The following is a 10768-nucleotide window of genomic DNA, read 5'->3' as shown; positions in this document are numbered from 1 at the left end:
ACACGTAGGTTTGTAAAGTTTTTCGGAGCAAAGTGGCTCCGAGTAGAGTCTCGTACAGACTTTAGGTACACGCGATGTAGACTCAGTGTTTCTCGCGTATCGTAAATTCTCTCGAGAGCACCGTGGCTCTCTTTGCTCTTTCAATCCCGTAAATAGAATCACTTTTGTTCGCCGGCTTTGATACTCGGTCGCGTTGCATATTTAGTTTATTTATTTTTTTTGTTTTTTTGTTATATCTAAAATTAATCGTCACCGGTATTAGAGTCAGTGCATCATTGACTCAGGAGGGGTCTCGTGCAGTCCTCCACGAGCAACCAACGTAAGTATCTATCACCACTGTTTTTAAATGCATGCATATCAGCCCTTGTAGTTTATTATATCTGTTTTCTGATTTCTTTAGTTCCAGGGTCCAGAGACTTCTACGATGACATCTGGCTGGGACATCGGGCGGGGCTCCATCAGCGAACAACGTAAGTATCTATCTGTCGGTACTAAAAATGAAACTATTTTGAAACTTTAGAAACAGATCGTCACGTTTTGGAATTTTTTTTGTTACAGCCTCTCCACCTTGGGTCTTCTACGATGACATCCGGTTCTTGCCGAGGTATTCACCTGTTCGTGTTCTACGATCGGTGAGTCGCATGCAATTTTTTATTCCTCCGGTCCCCAATCATGTCGTAGGACGAAAGGTCCGAAACGACACGGGTGACCGGTTGTATTTTTATTTCTCGATTTTTGCGAGTACAGTGACCGCGAGTATATTAACCATATACTCGCGAGCAATGATATTTCTTGTTTTACTTGTACGTATATCTTAGTTCAGGTAATAGGGCCTTCTTGTATACCGCGTTTTTTATACCGCGATATAATTATTTAGCGAAGAAGTCGGATACCCTCCGACTTCGCAATTCTAACGCTTAGTATTACGCGAAAACGGTATTATCGAATATTTCGTTTAGTTTCTATATTGTTCGAGTCTCGCGTTGAAATACGATTCGAGTATTATCGTTTATCCGTAGCTTTCGTGTTACACTTCGTATACAAGAAGGCATTTCGCGATGGTTAGATTTCCGAGTCAAAGTAACAGATTTCTACATAATTTTCCAACTTTGACAAAATTTACTTTGACGACGAAATCGATCAAGGATTATTCAAAATTTTCAATAATTAAATAATTTCTATTAGATTTTCTTGATCAATTTTTTCTTACGAATAATTCTCTTACAAGTAACTTCTTTTTTCAAGTAGATTTTTTCATTTTTTTCTTGATTTTTCACAAATAAAAAGTCGAGTCATTTGAACAGAACGAAAGAATACTATCTCGTTAGATACTACATACATTAACCGCACTAGATCAGGATTTTCAGCATAATTATTCCGTGTCCGTTGCCTGAACTCGTTCAAGTGCCCAAGTGCTACTTGCTCGAGCGAAGGCAACGGGCACGATGACTTCTTAGTCCGTAAGATTAATAATAATATATACGAGTGTCTGACAATGCGCTGGCGTATCGTGCACGACGTAATTTCCACATATGTATGTGTGGTTAGGCTGTGGAATTGCGTCGGTTCGCGAAAATATATCACAGAGACTACGAATCGAAGAATACTCTGTATTCTTGTAATACGACTACGTCGTATTATCAATGACGAGTAACTATCTATATTAACTTAACTTTTGCTATTACATTCACGTGACGATTGCTCTCCTTAAAGAGCCACGCGATAAATTCTCATACTCGTTACGATTACATGTACGCAATGGTCGCCAGCCATTGTCAGACAATTTCAGGAACTTGGTATGTACCGTTAGAGTGTGTATTTGATAAGCTCGGGTGTCGGAGGCGTCCCGGGGACGCCTCCCTAGGTTAGGCTAATCGCACCCGGGCGTTACGAATGAGAACCGTGGAGTGATTGTGTTTGAGAGAATGAATTTTGCCATTTTTTAAATATAGGGCCAGGTAGGTCAGGTAACTTACCTTCTGGTATGTGTGCTATGAACGGTCAGGTAGGGCCAGGGCAGGTCGTCACATTCTCAATTCGGGTAGGCGCGTTTTCGCGTGACGTACCTGCACCTGTAGGACAATTCGAAGAATTGATAGCGAAGCTGGTGCAAACGAGGAATATCGTTTGCATCTAGCGTAGCTTTCTATTCTTCGGATTTCTCTGCTTTAATGGTTCGCGGACGCGGTCGCGTCGAATTAGGGCCTCGAAACGAACGAACGCTCGAAATTCCTGTTCACGCGTGCATTGCACGACCAACGATCTCCAGAATCGTTTGCACGGTCGCACGCGTGTTGTACGCGGTTTTCGCGAAACGTAGGGTTTCAGATCGGGCAATGCCGCCCGAAGAAAGAAGAGGCTGTAAGCCGAAGAGGCCCTAGACAAATTGTCTGAAGAGTGGGCTGCAACGAATGGCCATCCATCTTCGGATATACCTATCCGAGGATGGAAAGTCATTACTATTACTATTTTGTCACTGTACTCGCACGTAGTTGTGTAGTAGTTAGTTTGTTTGGCACGTGTACACATGCGTGTATCACGCGTGCCGTGGCACCTCATCCCCAATGATATTGGGCAATTCGCGGTTTGAGTTAGCGTTGCGAACAAGAAACCATCACGGTTTGAATTAGCGTTGCGAATGAGAAAGAATCGCGTTCGCGATTAGATATACGGACGAGAAATCGTCACGATTTGAATTAGAGGTGCGAACGAGGAATGATCGCGATTTTAGTTAGCGTTGCGAATGAGAAACTATCGTTCTTCGAATTAGTGTCGCGAACAAATACCAATCGCGATTGAAATTAGCTGTACAAGTTATAATTATAGTTTGAATTAGCGTTGCGAACGAATATCGAGCGCGCTTGCTCTCCATTTTGCAAGATCTGAATGCAGATTGCATTTACTTCTAGAGTAGCGTTGCGTTCAATGAGTACTTACAAAGTACCGATCGCGATTCCTTTTAGTGTTGCGAACGACGAATATCGAACGCGGTTGCATTTCTATTTACAATTAGCGTTGCGATATCGATTGATCGCGTTGCATTGAATAAACAACGCGACGCGTCTTTTTTCAATTAGTGTTGCGACTCGCGTAACGCCCAAATATTGCCACTGGAATCACTGTTGGAATCACGAAACAGCTGAATCAGCTGTCCAACAGGTCATTCCTCGCAGTTAGGAATGACTGCACACGACTATTAAAGTTAGAGTTACGTATAATTTAACACACATAGGTGCACGGTATTCAATTAGCGTTGCGAATTATAAAGCGCCCTAACGTGGTTGCTTTCGGGAGTCTTTTCATTTTGCATTTTACTATATATATATTAGTGTTGCGATAACGAAGCACCTCGCGCGATTTTTATTGGGAATTTTTTTCATATTTTGATCAGTTAACTTCACGAATATGAAAGCAACCTATTTGGTTACTCTCGGGAGTATCTTTTCTTCTTTTTCATTATTATATATTTAATAATGTAGTGTTGCGAAAAAAGAACGGTCCACTCACGGGTTTCTTTGCATATTTGAGAAGTGGACCATATTGCAAAGAAATTGCAATTGTCGCGTTGCAAGTCGAGCGTTTGTAACTGAAAATACTGCTGAAACGTAGAATCGTATCTGAAATGTAATTTTTACGAGTTATACATATTTATTACACATTTGACGTATTTGTATAATAATTCTGGTACGGTGCCAGTAAAACGATGATGATGATAAATTTAATAAATTATTGTAGCTTCTTCAATAGAGGGTATTCGATATTAGATTTGCTACGGGATATATTATTTTTGCAAGCGCAGTTGATTTACAGAAAAATTGGTATAATATAGTAGTGTATTTATTTGATAAATATTCGAAGTTCTTTGCATCGATCAAAGTTGACTCGCGATCGTTGCGTAATTTAATCCAAAATTAAAAGACTCGCATTGAAAAAGTACGCAAGCTGCAATTCGATAGTTTGTATTGATAATAAATTTTCAAGTAGAGTCTATACTATCGCGTCGTTATCGTTTACTTCTGGATGCAAAAATAATTTAGTTTGAATCCAGTAAAATATGATTATTCCAATGTCAATGACGTTAAAAATATTTTTAAATCGATACATTCTCGTTAAATAATAAATAAAATACAATTGAACGAATGAAAAAAGAATGTGTACATTGTTCGATCGTAAATAGTACGCGCAATAAAATTTGTAATAATTTTCCTTTATGTAATATTCGTGTTGTGCATCTCGTAAATTCAATTTTTATGTTACGAAGAAAAAATTACAGTTTTACTATTCCGGTGTCAGTGTTATCATGTTTGATATGAAATACCTACTTTGACTGTGCATAATTTTTTCTTCTGTCTACTAACAAATTTTATTTTCAGCTATTTTCTTTTTTTTATTTCTATGTCAACTAATCCATGAAATAAGTTTTGTTTTAGGGTATCTGTGTGTGCCTATTTTGAATTGGGACTATAGATAAGCGCAAAGAAAAATGACAAATGCAAAGGAATAAAAAATGGCCAGAGGAAAAAATGGTAAAACTTATGACATTGTGTCTAATATCTTTCAATTTATGTTTCAGGACAATCTTCGTGGCACCGATCACCAAAACAAAAAGGAAACATATAATGCTTCCTTGTATTTTTCTAGATATTTCTGTTAGGTAGGATGTGAATGAAATTAGACGTCTGGTTAGGTAGGCTCTTACGTATGACATTCTATTTAATGTCCACAGTTTATATTTCAGACGAATCTTCGTGACACCGATCATCGAAAAAAGAAGGAAACATTTAATGTTTTCTCGTACTTTTCTAGATATTTATATTAGGTAGGATACGAATGAAATTAGATGTTTAGTTAGGTAGGCTCCACTGGCAATTTAACATTAGCTTTTACATAGGGAGGATATTACTATTAAGTGCAATTACTAGTTCAGGTAGGAATAATTAGAATTTAATTAGGTAGGTTTGTGCTCCATTTTGCTTCGACATGTGCTCCATTTTGCATCGACTTGTGTTCCATTTTGCACAGACTTTTGTTATAACCTTTTCAAGGCAGATTCTTCTGAAAATTCTAATGGTCGTTGGTTTTTCGAGCAACAATCTAAACACGATCGTTGCTTTGTTGAGTCGTATATTAGGAAAGTTGTAAATTAAATTCTGTGTAAATGAAGAGTGGATTGGTAGGGTTAGGGTAGGTCTCTATACACAGCAACCTCCACGTGGTGAGACCTGGGTAATCTATGTTATTTCGTATGTAATTACTAATTGCATCGCCGGTAGTAGGGTAATGCAATTATTAACTATCTACAAAAGAATATGAGCGAATAGCTGTGGTCTTCCTTGTAGACTTTACCAGAAACCCAGATTGATTCTAGTGTACATCAATATATCCACGCTAGACAATGTTTCATTCCGCTTGTTATTATTCCTTTGAAATAAGCGCAACGGCATTGAAGTCACCACTTGAATAGCGTGTTGCCAAATTCTAAAAGTTGCAAGTATTCAAGGTGGCGTTCAGTTCATAAAAAATTTAGGTGGTACATTGTTGGTCACAGGATCCGATAGGGCAATCATTTGCGCCTCGAAAGAGCCTGAAAACTTTAAAATGGGCAACTTTCTTACGCAATTAGTGCTATTTTATGAAACCCCTGCATTTTCAGCCCTTGCCCCGGCGGATCAGAGAGAAACCAGGGTGGACAAGCGCGGCTAAATGACCACGAATAGCCACCTTCTTTTTCTGTTTAATTTCTATTTCTTTTTTTTTTTTATTTTCTTTGCTACTATACATTTGTATTTACTTACTGATTTTAAGTTGTACACGTTTTTCCTTGTTTATTCTTTGCCTAAATGTATTTAACCATTAAATAATTTTATGTATGCTATGAATGTTTCTCTTACTCTTTAGCTAGGTGAACGAAGAACGAAGAACGAAGAACGAAGAACGAAGAACGAAGAACGAAGAACGAAGAACGAAGAACGAAGAACGAAGAGGACACTATCGTCGCAACCGCCGTGGGATCTTTAGTTAAGCTTGGAATAAGTTAATTTTAAGGCCACCGTGTACAAATATCTGTTATCTGTCAAGCAATTATCCAATCTTTAGCTTATTTTTGCTCGCTTCCTCGTTCCTCAGCCCGATCATCACTGCTTGTTGCATAAGCAAGTGACCGGCCGTGTAGGTGGTCCGAACGGTCGATAGCCGTCTCTTCTGGTGCGTCCGCTTCCAGAGAGAACATGCTGCGAACACAGGGGCAGGTGTTCGCATCGGTCCATGTGGAAGCCCTGTGCCTTAAGACCCTCTCTTCGTCATCCTTCGTAAGTTAGGTCCACGCTTTGCGTGGTTCCTGACGCGGAGTTGGGAGAAACGGGGCACTCTATATGAGTGGACGGCGTCGTGCATTTCCTCTTTAATCGGGCCCACTGAGGGGAGACGGGACCGATCTAGTAGAACCAACTGCACGGTTCGTGTCGCGTCTTTTCCAATTTTGCCTAATTTTTCCATAATGTAATTGCTTGGCAGAACTAAACGAGGAGATCGAAGGAACATTGATTCCTTCCATCTCGTTGGTTTAGTATCTTCGTTTGTATCGCGTGTCGAGGGAGATCGATGGAACTTTGATTCCATCTATCTCTCTCCGGGTCTCCGCTCGCAGCAACCTCCACGTGGTGAGACCTGGTAATCGGTATTACTCGCGACGAACAATAATTATTCGTCGTGGGTAGTACCGAGCTAATCGGCTGCGAGTTTAGAATAGTAATTTTTACGATACAGTAGAGTACTTTACGGTACAGTACTTTCCACAAGTAGAGTACTTTAAAGAACAACATTTTTGTAATGAGTATGAAAGTGCGAATACGTTAATGGATCGAAGAAAAGCGATTGTATTTCCGATGAATTGATGTATTGAAATAAAATCAATTTCACTGACAACAGAAACTTTATTTTTGTCCATTATTTGTTTCCATTTCTTTAACCCGATCCTATCAAACTGCTAAAACTACTTAAAACTATATGTCCTCGACTATCGTGTTCTCCTGATATAAAGAAAATCGGGATCCATGATTCAGAAATTCGTTCGAAAGTACAACAAAATTTCGGTACGCGGAAATTCTTGGAATTTGACGTCAATTCTAAGAATCCGCGAAATCGTGCCACTTCCTCGCATATCGTATACTGACACCAAGAGTCCCAAAATCAAACATTTTCTAAAATTTATGCCTGAATTTCAACCTTTGGTATCAGGAAAATACCAAAAATTTCGATTCTTCAAGTATTAATCAAATGTTAAATTGATATATCTCATAGACAATTATTACTTTCCATGTTTTAAAACTTTAAGAAACATCTCTTTACTTTGAAGTACGATCAAAATCAATTGCTATAGGCGAAACAATCATTTTTAATGCATAAATACGATGCACATTGTTCCATTAATATTGGGAACCAGCGTAAATGTTAGTAACAATCGCGGAAATGGACAAACGGCAATGAAACGGGTTGCCATCTACTAGAGAATAGGTAAACTACACTTAAGGTGTGAAAACACCTGGCGGAGAAACGCTCAAGTTTGTCGAGGAATTGTTCTGAATTTTATCAATAGATAGCGCAACGAGCATAAATTTACCGACATTAAAGATAAGTAATTCCATTTGTATGATATTCCCTACCGTGCGGTAAAATAAATAAATATTTCTCTACATATAGAAATTATTGTTTGTATGCATGCAAATATGTTCTGAACGCGCAATTCCAAACATTTTATAACGTGATAATTACAGGGGTTGCCATCTATCGGACAAATTGCTAAACTACATTTAAGGTGTGAAAACACCTGGCGGAGAAACGCTCAAGTTTGTCAAAGAATTGTTCAAATTTCCACCAATAGATAGCGCCACGAGCACAAATTTACCGACATTAAAGATAAGTAATTCCTTTTGTATGATATTCCCTACCGTGCGATAAAATAAATAAATATTTCTCTACATATCGAATTATTGTTTGTATGCATGCAAATATATTCGGAACGCGCAATTCCAAACATTTGTAACGTGGTAATTATATGGGTTGCCGTCCCTTGGAGAACATACTTGTTAATTTTCGCGATTGTTACTAACATTTATGCATGTTCCCAATATTAATCGAACAATTTGTATCTTATTTATGCATTATAAATGATTACACTTATAGAAATTAATTTTCATCGAGATTCAAAGTAAGAACTCCTTTAGTAAAGTTTCAAAGCATGAAAAGTAATAATTATCTATTTAGTGCAATAGTTTAACATTTATTTAATTCTCATAATTTACACAATACGCGTAGAAGTTGTATTTTTTACTGAAACGTGCTGAATTTCGATTAATCGCTTTTCTATATAGAAAAATCATCGTGATAAACACTTGTGAGTCGATAATCGATATGTGTAGCCTTGATTTCGAGGTATCAAAGATTTTTTTAAATTCATAAAGGAAGGCTAGAATGCAGAGAAATTTCATTACGCTGATTTCGTTTAACTTTACATTTATTCGAAAGATGATACATACGAAACTTTGTACAGAAATATTTATTTATTTTATTGCACCGTAGGGAATACCATACAAATGGAATTACTTATCTGTAATGTCGATAAATTATGCTCGTGGCGCTCTCTATTGGTGGAAATAAGAACAATTCCTCAACAAACTTGAGCGTTTCTCCGCCAGGTGTTTTCACACCTTAAGTGTAGTTTACCTATTCTTCAGTAGATGGCAACTCACTTCATCGCCGTGTGACATATGTGTGTCACTTAGCGTTCGGAATATAAATGCATAAATACAAACTATTTTTCCGATATGTAGAGAAATATTCATTTATTTTATCGCACGGTTACTTCGATTGTCTTTGTTCGATCTAACAAATATTTCCAGAAAGTAATAACTTTCAAGCCATTATTAATAAAGGAACATTGTTAATAATTGTTTAATCTACGGTCCCACGACGTTTGTTAATAAATATGATAAATAAACATTAATAAATTACGAAATCTGCGAAGGCGAACGGTTTCGGTGAATGTTTGTCCATTTCCGCGATTGTTACTAACATTTACGCTGATTCCCAATATTAATCGAACAATGTGCATTCTATTTATAAATTTCAAACGAATAAGTAACTTATAGAAATTGATTTTAATCGAGATTCGAAGTAAAAACGTTTTTCGTAAAGTTTTAAAGCATAAAAGGTAATAATTGGCTATTTGGTACATTAATTTAATATTTGTTTAGTTATTGTAATTTACACAATATGCGTAGAAGTTGTTCTTTTTCCTAAAAAGTAGACGAAACATAACTAATCACTTTTCTTCGTTCGCGATGGAAAGTTTTAATTGAGGTGCAACCGACATTGTCAAGGCTACACATATTGATTATCGATTCACAAGTCTTCATAACGATGATTTTTCTATGTAGAAAAGTGATTAAGTGAATTTCGGTACTTTTAAGTAAAAAATACAACTTCTACAAGAATTATGTCAATTATAAGAATTAAAAAAATATTAAATTAATGTAACAAATGGACAATTATTACTCTCCCTGCTTTAAAACTTTACGAAACAAGTTTTTACTTCGAATCTCGATCAAAATCCATTTCTTTAAGTTACTTAATCCATTGTAATGCATAATGAGATGCACATTGTTCAATTAATATTGGGAACAAGCATAAATGTTAATAACAATCGCGTGGATGAACAAAGAATCACAGAAATCCAATTTCCATATTTCGCAATATCTTGTCGTTTATTTATCATATTTATTAACAATCATCGTAGGACTGTAGATTAAACCATTATTAACAATGTCCTAGTATAAATAATGGCTTAAAATATCATTTCGTTCAAATATACTTTGTTCACAAAGGAATTTTTCATCGAGGTCCAACCGACATTGTCAAGGCTACACATATCGATCATCGCGAAGATTTTTTTATTTAGAAAAGCGATTAATTGAATTTCGCCGCTTTTGAGTAAAAAATGCAACTTCTACGAGTATTGTGTAAATGATAAGAATTAAGCAAATGTTAAATCAATGTATTTAATAAACAATTGTTACTTTCCATGCTTTGAAACATTAAGAAACACGTTTATACCTCGAAGCTCGATCAAAATTAATTGCTGTAGGCGAATCCATCATTTTTAATGCATAAATAAGATGTACATTGTTCGATCAATATTGGGAACATGCATAAATGTTAGTAACAATCGTGGAAATGAACAAACATTCACCGAAATTGTTCGCTTTCACAGATTTCGTCATATCTTGATGTTTATTTATCATAATTATTAACAACCATCGTAGGACCATAGATTAAACAATTATTAACAATGTCCTAGTATAAATAATAGCTTAAAAGCCATCAATTTCTTGAAATATCCGCTTAAATCGTACAAATAAAATCGAAGTAACGGTAAGTCACCTTCTTCTCGAGGGTATAAATAGAACCGCCGGCTGCCGAAAATTTCATTCGCCCGGGAGCCTCCGCGGCGGACGGAGCTCCTCCTCTGGGGGATCTCCACCCTCAGGGCCAGGGTGGCACGACGCGGAAAAGGGCGGAAACGCGGCGGACCCGCGACGGGCTCCCGGAGGAACCGCGGCGGACGGAGCTCCTCCTCTGGAGGACCTGGACCTCAGGGCCCGGGGGCCCGACGCGGAGATGGGCGGTAACGCGGCGTACTCGCGGAGGACTCGCGGCGGATCTGCGCGAGGGAAGTTTGTGGAAAGGTAGATCGATGTAATAAGAATAAAAT

Source organism: Ptiloglossa arizonensis, chromosome 4, assembly GCF_051014685.1.
Source record: "Ptiloglossa arizonensis isolate GNS036 chromosome 4, iyPtiAriz1_principal, whole genome shotgun sequence".
Classification (NCBI taxonomy): Eukaryota; Metazoa; Arthropoda; class Insecta; order Hymenoptera; family Colletidae; genus Ptiloglossa; species Ptiloglossa arizonensis.
This window is presented reverse-complemented; position numbering follows the sequence as displayed.